Genomic DNA, 14,761 nt, shown 5'->3' with positions numbered 1-14,761 from the left:
TGATTCTATGATTCTATGATTCTATGATTCTATGATTCTATGATTCTATGATTCTATGATTCTGTGATCTAGCTGCAGATGTCCCTGTTCATTGCAGGGGAGTTGTACCAGATGACCTATAAAGGTTGCTTCCAACTCAAATGATTCTATGATTCCATGATTCTATAAAATATATTAGGATATAATTTTAGAGTGCTTGAGAATCACATACAACTGCACTGCATGGGAAATTGCAAACCTATAGGTCTGCAAAGCCAGACTATGCTGGTCTAAGAATATAAAAACATTAACTTTCTCTAAAGTTAACCTAAACTTGGAACATATCAGTGTACATGTTCATCTTAAACTCTCTCTTGCCTTGTATGCTTTCCTGAGCAAATTAATCTAAATAGTTTGCCCTTTTTGGAGGATTTCTTCTTAAGTATTTGCATGCAATGTTTAGAAAACTTGTATACCTAAGTATTTTTGAGGGATTGCTATGTCTGCTGTGGAATTCCAAATTATCTTGTTAAATGCACCTTGTATTTAATTATCTGAAATTGTCTTAAAGGAGCTGAATGGAATTCATGGAAAATGATTTCAGAATTCTACACACAAATAGAAGTACTTAAGTAAGCACATCCATGTTTGAAAACTACAGGTTCTTAAGCTGTTCTTTAGGAAGAATTTCACTTTATTTTGTCCTTCTGCAAAATAATCAATCCTCATGCCTATTTTATGTAATTCATAGGATGTGGGTTTCAGTGTTGGTAAGTTGTGTTGTAAATGGGCATATAAAAATAGATGATGTACATATCAGAGAATTTCAGATTTGACATGTGTGTTTAGAAGTCTGATAAATTCAGGCCAGTTTTAAATTAAAACTTGCATTGATTAAGTATACATTTAACATGAACTGTTACTTTATTGCTGCTGACTTCTATCAATACTAAAAATAGTTCTTAGCACTTAAATCTTCTCCTAACAGTGAGTGCACAGCATGACGGGAGTCTTTGAGGCTCTGAGGTCAAGGTGACCAGGCTTTAAAGCTCTTTGACAAGGGGCTTAGAAAGTGGAGCACATGGGTCTTTATTTCTGCAAATTTCCTCGTTCATGACAGGTACTGTTATAATGCTCACCCCACCTCCAGGAAAAAAAAAAAAAAGAAAAAGCATGTCTGCTGCTTATCTTGTTTGGGATTTCACCAATCAACTTTCTTGTATGTATCAAGACATCCTGCATGTTTACAGATCCTGCTCTTTTTCATGTTCTATCTGCTGACTTGCATATCCATGACTTGTATCACAATCTACACATTTTCCAGTCTCTGCTATGTGCAGATATCCATTTTATTCTCAAATTGGTCAAATTGTTCACATTCTTCAGGAAAATGCTATCCTATTTGATGAGACCATCCAAGTGGGACAATAGTGAAGAATGTTTAGAAATTGTGCTTTTGTTCACATTATTTTTGTAAATATGCATATAAGTTTGAAGCAAGGTGCTATTAGGTATATCCTAATCAAAACATTTGCAATTTATCTGTCACAAACCTCTGCTTTGATGATAGCTAGAAAGCCCTGTCTGGTTTGGGGCAGGGCGTTTCAAGTGAGATGTGATCTTTCTGTGGAGAATCAAGAAGAGAGCAGTAGGAATGATCCAGAGATTGAAGAACTTAAGTTTATGATGAATCTGTGGCAGAACTGAGATTGTTAAGCTGACTTTTCACTTTTCACTCCTATAGACTCTCTAAGTCTTGTTAAGGATGGAGAGGGCACTTGTGTTGACACTAGGCACCTCAGCACATGGGAGCACAAGTACTGCTGCAGAAAGCACACCACAGTAGCAGTAGCCCTCAGACAGGATTTTGAAGAAATTACAGAGAACATAAAGTTTATGAATTGATCTGCATTCATTCATTCACACACGCGCACACACACACACTAATGCGGATAGAGGATGGAACATGGGACATAGGAGTATGGTCAAAGATGCAGACATGATGAGTGTTTTGAGATTTCCATTGTGATTAGTCTGATGCTGCTAAAATTTTATGTTTCAGTTATCATTTCTGTGATGAAGTTGGAAAAAAAAATAGACTTTTTTTGAGAAAAAAAGCCATTTTCAGTGAAGGAGTTACTGAACTCATATGAACTAAACAGTTGCAAGTAGGGGATTTTGTTGTCTGTCCTCTTGCTTGCAATGATGGTTACGTGGCAAAACAAGCTTAGCAGAAAGGTACACAGGTCTTTGCAAGGTAATGGTTATTTTTTTCTATCTTCTAATGTACAACTAGGTTATTACCTTTTTAACTTCATCCTGAAAAGAAATAACTTATTGTGTCCTTTTTTAAAATTTATACTAGAATGATGAACCTCTGCTCCGTACTATTCATGCACCCATACTCATATACATACAGTATGACGTTTCCTGTTGAGATATTCACCAGCTGAATATCGTGGCCACATTTCTGCCACTCAGGAACATGATCTGATTAGATCGAGGAGTCTCTGTCAGTGTGGTGTAAGAACCTGGACTTCTGTGCCTAAGAAATACATAAGGGGAGGGAAATAAGTCCCTTTTCAGCATAAAAATCAGTATTGTTTCTCGTGATAAGCATGACTAGACTACTCTTAGAATGTTTCCACTTCTGTTGTTTAATGATTCAAATCTTATAATCCAGTGTTCACTGAGATTTTCACGGATTTATCTGAGAGCAAAAAACGACTTAGTCTTTAAATTATGATATAAACAAAGTATGTTTGAAGACATCAATACAATTTTTTCTTTTGCAGAAAATCAAAGGATCATGCAATGACTTGGGTTGGAAGGGACCTTAAAGAACATCTGGCCATGGACAGGAAATGCTGTTTTTGAAAAAGATAATTTGAGGATTTTGTCTTTCCTCACATCTATGCCTGTCTCCTTTTTTGGTAAATCTAGAGCTGTCTTTCACTTGTCACTAAATCACACAAGCCTACACCAACTCTGGAGTTGACATATTGTAATCTCATGTAGATCTAGTAACGTTTTCAGGTGCTTGAAACAAACAAATAGTGATCTACATAGTCTATCCACATATGTGAAAGAACAATTAGATGGGAAGGAATAGAATTTAACTTATAACATTTATGTCTGCTATGAATCCTTTGGTTTTTGGTGAATTCATAGGAATGCCTCATTGCCAGCATATTTGGACTCATTAGTACAAATATACTCCTACTAAAGTTGTATGAAACTGAGTGTTCAGTTTAAGTTACATAAACCTTTTCATCTGCAAGTTCTGCCATACTGGTCTAGGCTTCTCAGATTTATCTCTTGGAAATCACTGCACTAAACAGAAATGGAATTGCCTTGGTAATGAAGCCTTTTTAAATAATACATATTGTTCCCTGCTCCCCATAACAGGCTGTTTTTAAAAGCCTTTGCAATAGAAGGAAATCCATGCCACCTGTTAAGAACAGAACTACTTTTTCCTTCTTACTCTATCTGCGTTAGAAAAGCTGACTTAAAGTGATAGAATACTGTATATATATACATATATATATACTGTATATATATATATATAGTAATTATCCTACATTTATTTTTAATGAGAAATTTTCTGAAGATTTTGTTCCTTTATCCATTGCATATTTCCATCTCTGTCAGTTGTTCGCTTACTTTGTTCCCAGTGGATTTTTCTCAGCGGTATTATAACTCTTGGTAAACTTTCCTGTCAAGTGTACAGTAGTTTTTGTTTCGTTTTATTTTGTTTTCTTCCATTGCAGCCATTGAATATTCTGTGTTTCTTAAAAATAATTAAAGAAAGACTCATGTTTAGAAGCAAAGTATAAACCAAGTGTACTAACTACATTTTTATATACTACTTCATGTCGTCTCTTGGTGGTAAAAGTCAATTCTAGATTGCTTTAGGAAGAACTATAAAAATGTAAATTACTAAGATCTGATTTGGTCTTATTGCCTTAGCTGAGCTCTAACAGTTAAACCTAGAATATATAGCTGCTGAAGCTTATTAATACAGGGTAATTTGCATATTCAGAAGACTCCCATTGTACTCTTTCTCTCAGTTAATGTAAGATGAATGAGAAAAAGCACTGGAGGACATTTAAATAAGGTTCTCAATTTGAAATTTTTGCATTCATTTAATTTTTTAGTATTTATTTAGAATGGAATCAGCTCATATTTTCTAGTTCCATCCCTCTATATCCCACATTCTCCCTTTTAATTTTTTGTGTCATGGTATGCTAAGGATAAGACAGACTATTTTATTTCATCCAGGTTGTAACTTTAGAAAAAAAAATAAATCATTATATAAGGGAAATTGAAGTTATTGTTGTGTCTTTTATCCTTAAAAAACTGAATAACGTATAATATAGATTGCAAATTCTATCTCTTTTATCTCACAAGGGAAAGATATGAATTTATGAGGAATAATGTTCTGTATTTTTGCTGGACATTTAAAGACTGATTATATGAGGCAATAAAAGAGGACGGTGAAGAAAATTATGTTGTTTTCTGTATTAATTGTACGTTACTAGACTCTGATCCAGCCCATCATGTAAATGCAAACTTTGTGCATGTGAGCACAGCAGACTCTGTATGAACAGGAGTTTGCAATTATACATCAAAAAGATACAATTTTATATGTCTCACATATTGTATACAATAGCAGTTAGTACTGGCAATTTTTCATAACTTTTTTTTTCAAGGGGAAGGGAGGTATTTCCTTCTTTTATTTTAAGTTATTAATTAAAGTTTGTCTATTTTTTTAGTGGAAATGACTTGTCTTGTCAGTAGTAATCCAATCAATTTCAGTGTGGCAAAGATCTGCAGAAGGCTGAAGATGTAAGGCAAATTTCATGGTCCAATAAACATAAATTTGACAGATGGAAATTGCTGGCATGGGAACTTTTCAATCTTATGATTTAAAATAGATCAGACATTTGTGTAGATGACATCTTCAGGCCAGCTACCTAGAATGGAATTGACAAATACAGTGAAATCCCATAAATATTTTATGTTCTGTAATATGTCAGTGGTATGGTTTTGATATCTTGTGAGCAGACAGAGTTGTGTGCAGATAGTCTAATTTTTGCCTACGTCAGACATGACATCAAATGATTGTAGTATCAACCTCTCAGTTTTAGCAAAACTGATTCATATTTTTCAAAGATATTACTTCCAGAGGCTTCAGTGACTGAAGAACCCACCAGACTTCTCATTTCCTCAAGAGCAAAGGGAACACATTGGTAGTAGCTGTAATATACTCTCATTTAAACCAGTTGATCTTTCCAGAATCTTCTTTAGACAAATGCTTTTACCATAATAATTGTCCAGTGAACTTCAGAGTTAATGACCACAAGTTGCAAATTACACCCAAATTCTCTGGTTACTACTATGTGTTTATTAGAACTTTTGTGTGAGGAAAAGCTGTATGATTTGACTCTATCCTGATCCTGATGATGTAATGAGTTGCCAGTACACAAACATGCAGAATTCAAGCTAAGCCATCTGTACATACGTCACTTAGAAAATGAGATAGATGTGAAATCAAGTAAAGCCACGGATATTAAGATATTTGCAAAAATATGCCACAATGCTTGTAAAATACTGTAGAATAAGTTTGTTTGAACTCATTGACATAATTTATCTATTCCAATAATATTTAAAACCACACAAGCAATTCTTAATTTGAAACAAAACTACCTACCATAAAATATTTGAAGAAATTACTAAAAATCTTTAATATTTCAATGAGGGATATTGTAATACTTAGTTATTACAAAAAAATAAAACAACCCTCAGAACAATAAATTATTTTTTCCTCTCAATTCACATTTATGCCACTTAATCTTTTCATCATCTCTTTACAGTGCCATAAAGCTGGCTGTTGGCTGTTAGGAAAATTGATTCAGCGGGAGCAAAAAACCAATAGCGATGATATAAAGCATTTCTATTGTATATTGTAACTCCACTCCATGAGTATCTCATATTTCTATAGATCTATTAGCCAATATCAGGTAACATATATTTTGGTACTGTGAATTACACCAAGGGAGTCTTCCTAATGCCCTCAATTTTTTTTTTTGTTTGCAGAGAAGCAAACAATCATAGACTGTCATATCATAAAAAAACCTTATACACTCAAAAAAACTGTGCATTACCAAGAATAAAATGGCTGCAGGTAGTTTAATTTGACCATGTTTATTCATTAAAAAAAAGTCAGCATCTGTTTCTCATTTAAAAAAAAAATAGTTATACAACTAAACCACTTTACACAAGAGGGTTTGGTTAGAGGAGCATTCTTTAATACAAAAGCTTATGATATGTTGGTTATATCTCATTCTGACATTTTAATTAGAAACTTAGACTTAATGCTTCTATCTTTTCTATTCTATGATAAATGTAAGTAGTACAGCCAAGGTTTCTAAAGGTATTCAGATGCTTCAAGACAGATACAGTACTCTGGTAGGATACACAAAAGCTCACAGAAACTAATCAGGAATTTAATAGCCAGGTGCTTATGAGAATCTCAGTGGGTAGATATTTGCATTTTTACCAGCTGCCCTCCTTCTTCCCCCAAAATCTGAGCTTTATAAGCTCTTGAAGAAACTAAGATATTTATTTAATCTTCTCTATTCAATAAAACTGAACATTACCTGAAACTTATTTTGTTGTTTCTATCTGTTATTCAGATTGCTGTGCTGTTTGTGCAGTAATGTTGTGATGATCTTCACATGCATTAATGTGATTCTATGCAATTTATATTTCATAAAGGCTTTTATATCATATAATCTGAAACCACCGATTTCCTGAATGATAGACCAAATGACATTGAGCAGTGCATATTCAAGAAAAAATATTTTATTTTGGGAATAAGTAATTTGTGACATTTGGGAAGGAAAAGGTAGTATTCTGCATTTCAAGTGTAATAGAGCTGTCTTTTAATGTTCCCAACACGAAATGAAAGGAGAAATAAAGAAGTATATAGTCATATCAATATTTAAAAAAACACATTTTGTTATTGAGCTGCACGTAGCTATTCAGCAAACAAAATCAAGTGATATCTTGCTGATAATTAAGTTAAAATTATGACACCAAGCTGAGTGGTGTGGTTACACGGTGGAAGAAAGGGATGCCATTGAGAGGGACCTCAACAGGCTACCTAATGAGGTTCAAGACAGCAAAGTGCAAGATTTTGCACCTGGACTAGAGAAATCCCAGGCAGACTGGAGGGAGCAGTCCTTGAGAGCAGCCCTGTGGAGAAGGACCTGGGGATCTTGATGGATGAAAACCTTAACATGAGCCAGCAGTGTGCTCTTGCAGCTCAGAAAGCAAACGGTATCCTGGGCTCCATCAGAAGAGGGGTGGCCAGCAGGGACAGGGAGGTGATTGTCCCCCTCTACTCTGCTCTTGTGAGGCCCCATCTGGAGTACTGTGTCCAGGTCTGAAGCCCCCAGTACAAGAATGACAGAGAGCTGTTAGAGAGGGTCCAGAGGAGAGCCATGAAGATGATCAGGGGACTGGAACACCTCCCCTACGAAAACAGGTTGAGGGAGCTGGGCTTGTTCAGCCTGGAGAAAAGAAGTCTGTGGGGTGACCTCATTGCAGCCTGTCAGTACCTAAGGGGAGCCTACAAAGAAGAGGGGAATCAACTCTTTGAAAGGGTAGATAACAGCAGAACAAGGGGAAATGGTTTTAAGTTGAGGGAGAAAAGATGTAGGTTGGATGTCAGGGGGAAGTTCTTTACAGAGCGAGTGGTGAGGTACAGGCTGCCCAGAGAGGTTGTGGATGCCCCGTCCCTGGAGGTGTTCAAGGATAGATTGGATGGGGCCCTGGGCAGCCTGGTCTGGTATTGAATGTGGATTTTAGTGACCCTGCATGCAGCAGGGGAGTTAGAGATTCATGATCCATGAGGTCCCTTCCAGCTCTGGCTATTCTGTGATTCTGTAAAATATTCTTTCTCTAAAAGGTAGTTTAAACGTAGGAACAGTAAGTTCAGTGATTTGTGGAGGGGTAGTTTACCTTTTTGGGAGGTGGTCAGGGGAAATTTCCTGGCAGTATTAAGATCTGATGGTCTTTTTTTTAAATAATATTACCTCAACTGGAAAATAACTTGTCGATAATTTTGTCTGTGAAGAGGTTCCTACTGGTCAGGGTGACTAGTTGGTGAATAAAGAGAAAAGTCTCAATATTTAAAATAAAGTCCTAGAAAGCGGTGACGGAGTTTCAAATCCTCTAATGTAGTCAGCACAGTGTATTCTACATTGATTATCTGGTTACTGGGCTATTGAATGTTGTAGGAGGATTTTATTTCAGTCTCTCCTCTTGACGTGTTCCATTTCATGTAGGATATTCTCTGTTCCTTTGGATCAGATTACTATAATCAATAGAGATTTGAAAGGATCTAGCAAAAAAGGATCTTGAACTAGAAAATATCATACCCACTAATGTTTCTCTTAACTATTCAGTAGAGGAATTGTTTTCTTCAGAATGTCTGGTATGATGTTATGCTTTGGTTCTGGGAGAAAAACAGTGTTGATAAGACACCAATTTTTATAGTTTTTATAGTTTCTGCTAAGCAATCTTGTACAGAACCAGGGTCATCCCAGCAAAGGGCCAGAGGAGCTGGGAGGGAACAAGATTAGGAAAGCTGACTTAAGCTGGCCAAGGGGATACTCCATACTATATAACATCATGCAGAAAGAGTTTTGAAGACTGTGAGTTCTCTCTCTTTTCTATAGCTCAGGGGGCTAGCTGCGTAGTACTAAGCAATTGCTTATGCATCACTTGCTATATACATTCATATGTATATATCTATTTATAACTGACTTTTTTCCATGACTATTACCCTTTTCCTTTTCTCTTAGTAAATAGCTTTATCTCATCCCACAAGTTCTACTTTTTTCTTCTGAATTTTCTCCCATCCACTGGCAAGACAGGAGGGAGCAAACAACTGCGTGTTGTTTAGCAATCTTCTGGATTAAACCACAACACCCATTTATAGTTCTGATAACATCAGAGAGAGAGATTAATACTTTATTTTAATAAAGCAGAAATAGAATCTTCTGAAAGCTCATCACAACAGACTTTTAAATCCCAAAAAAATTTCAACTAGTCTCAAAAGCAGTGGCTGTGAGAAGGCATCTCATTTATTCTGTAGTCTGAAATTTCACGTAATGCAAAACTGCACTCTTTAGGTTTCAAGAGCTGGAACATCTATATTCCAATGAAGTATAATTTTATTTCTCTTTCTGCTTTGCTTCTTTCTCGGAATTTCTAATAGCCCTTTCTTCTTCTTAAGTAAAAGAGGGGAAAGGAGAGAAATGGAAATATACTTCTCTTCAGATAGATGAGGAAACCTGCTGCAAGTATCCAAAAGTAAAATGTTTGCCTGATTCCACCCGTCAGACAAAGTTTGTTTAACTCCTTGGATACTTAAAGAAAAAGAAAGGAATGGTATCTTTGTAGGCAAACTTAACTATTGTTAAAAAATAAATTATCCTGTCAAAAGGTGCCAAAATGCTGTCTTCCCTAGGAGAATTTTAACTCCCTAATTCCCAAGGTTTACAGATGTCAAATTGAATTTGTTTGCTTTCCAAAACTGTTAGAGAAGATCATTGCTCTAGATTGATTGGCTGATTAGAAGACTTTAGGAATGTTACAAAACTTCTTAATTGCAGCTGAAACAGATGCCTCTGTGACACTGTGGCTTCTAAGTATTGCCAAGCCTGTCTGAGCCTGTATTTCACTTGTGGGATTCAATCCAGATATCTGTATTCACAGCCTGTCACATTATTCTGTTCCACACAACTCAATGTATGTTTGAAATCTAAAATGGCTGACCAGAAAAAAAACAGCTGGAGATAACAGTAATAAAACAGGCATTCTGATAATGTGCATCTCGAAGTTCATTTGTGTGATATTGCTGCTTGAATGTATGAATTCTTACAGAGGAAAAGCTTCTACAATGAGGACAGCCCAGCAGTGGAGCAAGTTGCCCAAAGAGTAAATCGTGCAGTCTCCATCTCTTGAAGTTTTCAAGAAAAAAACTAGAGAAATCCCAGAGCTGCCTGGCCTGACAACCCAAGACATTCAATGATTCTATGACTCCATAGCTAGCCCTGGTTTGAAGAGGAATTGAGCTGGATACCTTCTGAGGTCCCACCCAGCCTGTGACCTTTTGTGCATCATGTCTGCGTTTTGGATACTGCAATTATCTCCATTGGTGTCAAGTTGCCAGAATTTTGATCTTGTTTCACAGATACATATAGATTGTCAAAACTGTTAAATCATCATTAATGAGATTTAACATGGGGTTATATGCTTATTCCCTTAAATTAGACCTCTGTCTCATCTGTGCAGAGAGATTAGCTGTGGAATTACCAGTGGATATGCACAATACCACAAGCCAGCAGCACTGCAATTGAAACTCTTGGCCTTCATCCTTACATAAGATTTATAAATATAATATATGTTACCACAGTCTTTGGGAACAATATATCATTTATCATCAGGTAGGTAGGACACATGTCTTAGAAATATATCATACAGTTGAAAGTGTGTGTGCTTTCAGGAGAGACTGCAGTAATACAATTTATTTAGACTTGAAAGAGTCAGTACTGAAAGGTAAGATTGCCTACTCTTTGACACAGGGACAAAGAGCCCTTCAGGCCTGTGTGTGTTTTCTCCCCACTTTCCACCAGAAATGCTGCATTCACCACGAGAAATTTTCATCAAAGATACCTTCTTCAGCCTGCCTGCTAGGCAAAGAGTTTGAGATACTTTATTCATTTAGAACAAATCCATATACTCTATATTAAAAATGTATTGATGATATTTAACAGAAAAAAATACGCTGAGATTATAAAGTATGTGTTTGCACCAGAAAGAGAAGATTCTCAAGGTTGTTCAGCAATGATCACAGTTTCGTCTCTCCAAATGTCCACACTCAGAACAAGAAGACAGCAAGAGCAGATTGTGGTAGACACCATATTTGATCTAATTTCCATGAAGAAAGTTGTTATCAGGAAAATTTAGATAATCACATAACGCACATTCTTATAAAAGGAAGATTAAAATATTGCTTTCCTGATAATTTCTTAAAAACATGGATAAAATTTAATCTATTATACATTAACCTGTTTTATGTGTGTTTTCTTTGGGACTATGGGCCCTCTAGGTATTGGATGTAGCTAGAGATAAGCTAATCAAATGCATTTTTAAGCTTAGTTCTTTCTTTTAAATAGCTGATGGGAGGACATAAAGATACTGCTGATAATATTGTACACTTGAAAGGCAATAACGGTTGATTTATACTCTCCATTACTAATATTGCATCAAAACCAAATCCTAATAGTTACCTTAATCACAGCTCTTTATCATACTAAAATTATATAATTAGATTTTGAAAATCTTTCATAAAAACACAAATATTTCCTCATTTTAAATTCCCAGGCTATTTAATTTACACTATTGTTTCTGACCAATTTCTGTTGGTGTGTACCTTATATTTTATTTAATACAACATATTCTACTAGTTAACATTACATCTATATCACTCACATCATAATACCACTCTCACATTGGATGGATTTATTATTCCTCAAGGTTTATATATGTGTGCACGTGAGCCATTCACCTTTGACACTTCATTATAACCGTGGAGAGAAGTCAGCACTTTTAGGATGCTAGCCATCTTGATCTGTTCTGAATTATTACAGTATGAGATATACTACACTTAAAAAGTACTCTTTTGTTCTGATGATTTTAAGGATGGAAAGGGGACTGCCTCAGATGTAGATATTCCCAGTGTAAATATTAATAATTGATCAGATACAAATACAGTCAAACACACATGCATGAAACTTCAAGATCCTGAGTGTATAGATATGAATCACTTCCAACAAAAAGGAAGACTTGCAGTTCAGGTATATCTGCTTGTTGTTCAAAGTTAAAAGAGAGGAAATTATCTGTCAATAATACAATGAAATAAGTAGAACTCCTACAAATTACCATTTAATGTCCTATCAAATATTTTTGTCATAGAATCATAGAATTAGGTTTGGAAAAATCCCCTAGGATCATCTAGTCCATCCATCAACCCATCCCCATTATGCCCACTAAGCCTGGTCCCTCAGTGCCACATCTACATATTTCTTGAAAACCTCCATGATTTCTTGAAAATCTCCATGTCTTGAAAACCTCCAATGCCTTACCCTGTTATACAACATTCAAACATTTAATTATTAAATTATTTTCATGTTAAAAGTAGTTATTTTCTTCCATTAAAGTGAATTAGGACATCTATGCTCACCAGCTTTACATTAAATTAAATTAATCTGAAACATCATGCCACAAGTACCCCAAGAAATCTTACCTGATACTTAATTATAATTGTTTATTTTATTACTAATGAGCATTTTACAAAAGAAAAAAAAAAGCTTTGTATTTTTTCATTAATAATATTAATCTCTTCATTATTATAGGAAAATATCCTCTTATTTTTCTACTCCACTTTGGTAAAGAAGACAAATGTTTAATATAGGAAGTTTTATGTCAACGTTAGCAACAAACAGAACATTTAAGCAAGTCTTTCAAAATCTTAATTTCTGTTAAAGTACTTTCATTAACATGATTGCTGAAATGTTTCATGAAGCAGTAAGCAGTTTTACAGTAGATACCAAACTCAAAGTGAGGAAGGTGTTAGAAGGATGGATGCAGTCATGTTCCAGACTTTTTTTTTCCCTCAAAGCTATTTAACATTTCCATCATATGTTAAAACACAACGAAAGAAACTTCTAAGCAATGGACTACCAGTCAAATTTCATATCTCATATCTCATACATTTTGGTTTTCATAAAGTGTTGGTCAACATCCTGTCTTTAGATTTTGTAGCAATGTGGGAAACAAAGTCTGTGAAATGGCTGTTGTGAATCTATTGTGGTTCTGCTGGGCAGGTACTTGAACTTCAGACTAAAATTATTCTCTCAAAATCAGATCTCCTGTTTATAGATTAAAGTCTTAAATTAAAAGAGGAAAAAAAAAGATAAATGACCATTTGTATTGCTTTCTTCTACCACAGAATCAGAAATACAGTGTTTTGACGTGTTGAGGTGTTACTCTGAAAATAAATATCAAGATCAGAGAATCTCTTGGTGTAGTTGTGTCCAAGTTCCCCTGTCAAGAAAGGGTCACTGCTTCTTCCATGCCTTTGGTAATTCCATTAATGTCTGTTGGAGAATACACAGAGCATGGATTTTACGGCAGGAAGGGAGGGGATAATTTATCTTTTCACCTGCTGTGGTCATTGATACCTTCTGCATGTAGCAGATAAGGAAATGAGCTAAGATAACATACTGGGCAAGCTGTGTGGCTCATGTCACATGAATTGGGAGTAGGAATGGAAAGTTAAAAGGTCTCTAGAAACCTTACAGATTCATTCATGAAAGAAATCCTCGTAATTTGGAGTAAATAAAACCTTGATATTAAGACTGTACTTTGGCAGTGACTATCTGAATCTGTGTAGGTGAATTACTGCGACATGAGATTTACATTTGTTGGATAGGGCTGAATTCTAGTACAAGGTGATTAATATATCTTCTTTTCCATTCATAGAAATTATAGCTCAAAAGATTACTAACTCCTGTGTGAGGAGCACAAAAATGGATGAGACAAGATGTAACAAAGAGACAAAGCACATATCAGCACCACGTTTTTCCTACCAGAGGAGGATGAAACATTAGTGTATATATATATATATATATAGCTAGCACTGCATTTCCTGCCTCTACAGGGAAAGTTTATACCTCAGGGATTTTTCAAAGGCAAATAACAAGAACATGTAAATAGAATATAACTTATTCATGCTGTAATGGGTTTGCCTTGGTAGGTCCTGTCTTTTTCTTCAACAAAATGACAGACCATTACACAACAGATCTTTTTTTTTTTTTTTTTAAGTTTCATTTTTTTCCTCCTTCTACATCTGACATGTCATTTTAAATGGAAGAATCTTTGTTGTTGTTACTGATCTCAAAGATTTGGTTTTTTAAGTAAAGTGATATGCAACAAAAACTACTAGGTGGGCCTATGCAGCTGTAATATCCTCTGTGCTCTTCCTTTGCTTTGGAAAGCGAGGATTGTGAGAAAATGGATATGGGTGAAACATCTTGGGCTGATCAGAGGGATCAGAGGTACAGCAGCAAGAACGTGCACCACCAAGCAATCCCTGGAGATGGGAGCAGAGTGTTGTCAGAGCTCTCAGGAGGGTGGTTTTCTTCTCACTTAGTTCATGTTTAGATAATTATCCTCATGACTGGAAGGCTAAAAAGCATGTTTGGAAATGATAGGCTGGCCTTTACAGAGGTAATGACATTTGCAGAATGGAAGATGCCTTTTCCGTAACGTGTGATTATTTTTCAAGCCCTGATTATGGTGTATTTAATATTGTCTGCAGTTTGTAGGAGGGAGAGAGAAAAGGAAAGGAGTGTGCTTTTAAATGTGCACACAAATTGAACACCAGTGTTGCACCTATAGCTGAATTTAGGAATTCAAACTGGAGAGAATCTCTGGAGTCATTAAGATAAATCCCCTCCTGTCACAGACGTTTTACATTACATTAGCACAGTATAATCTTGCTTACAAATAAGCAGTAGGACATTCACATGCAGTATCTCTCCCTGTTGATCACACGTATATTATACATTCTTCTCATCGCACCTCTATTGACTAACAGAGATGCACTGTGTTGTAGAACTTTACTAACAGTTTATTTTTCAAA

The sequence above is a fragment of the Centrocercus urophasianus genome, unplaced genomic scaffold, assembly GCF_019232065.1.
Source record: "Centrocercus urophasianus isolate 14NV4802_14NV808 unplaced genomic scaffold, USGS_Curo_1.0 seq_10, whole genome shotgun sequence".
Taxonomy (NCBI): Eukaryota; Metazoa; Chordata; class Aves; order Galliformes; family Phasianidae; genus Centrocercus; species Centrocercus urophasianus.
The sequence above is the reverse complement of the archived record's forward strand: the minus strand, read 5'-3'. Positions refer to the sequence as shown.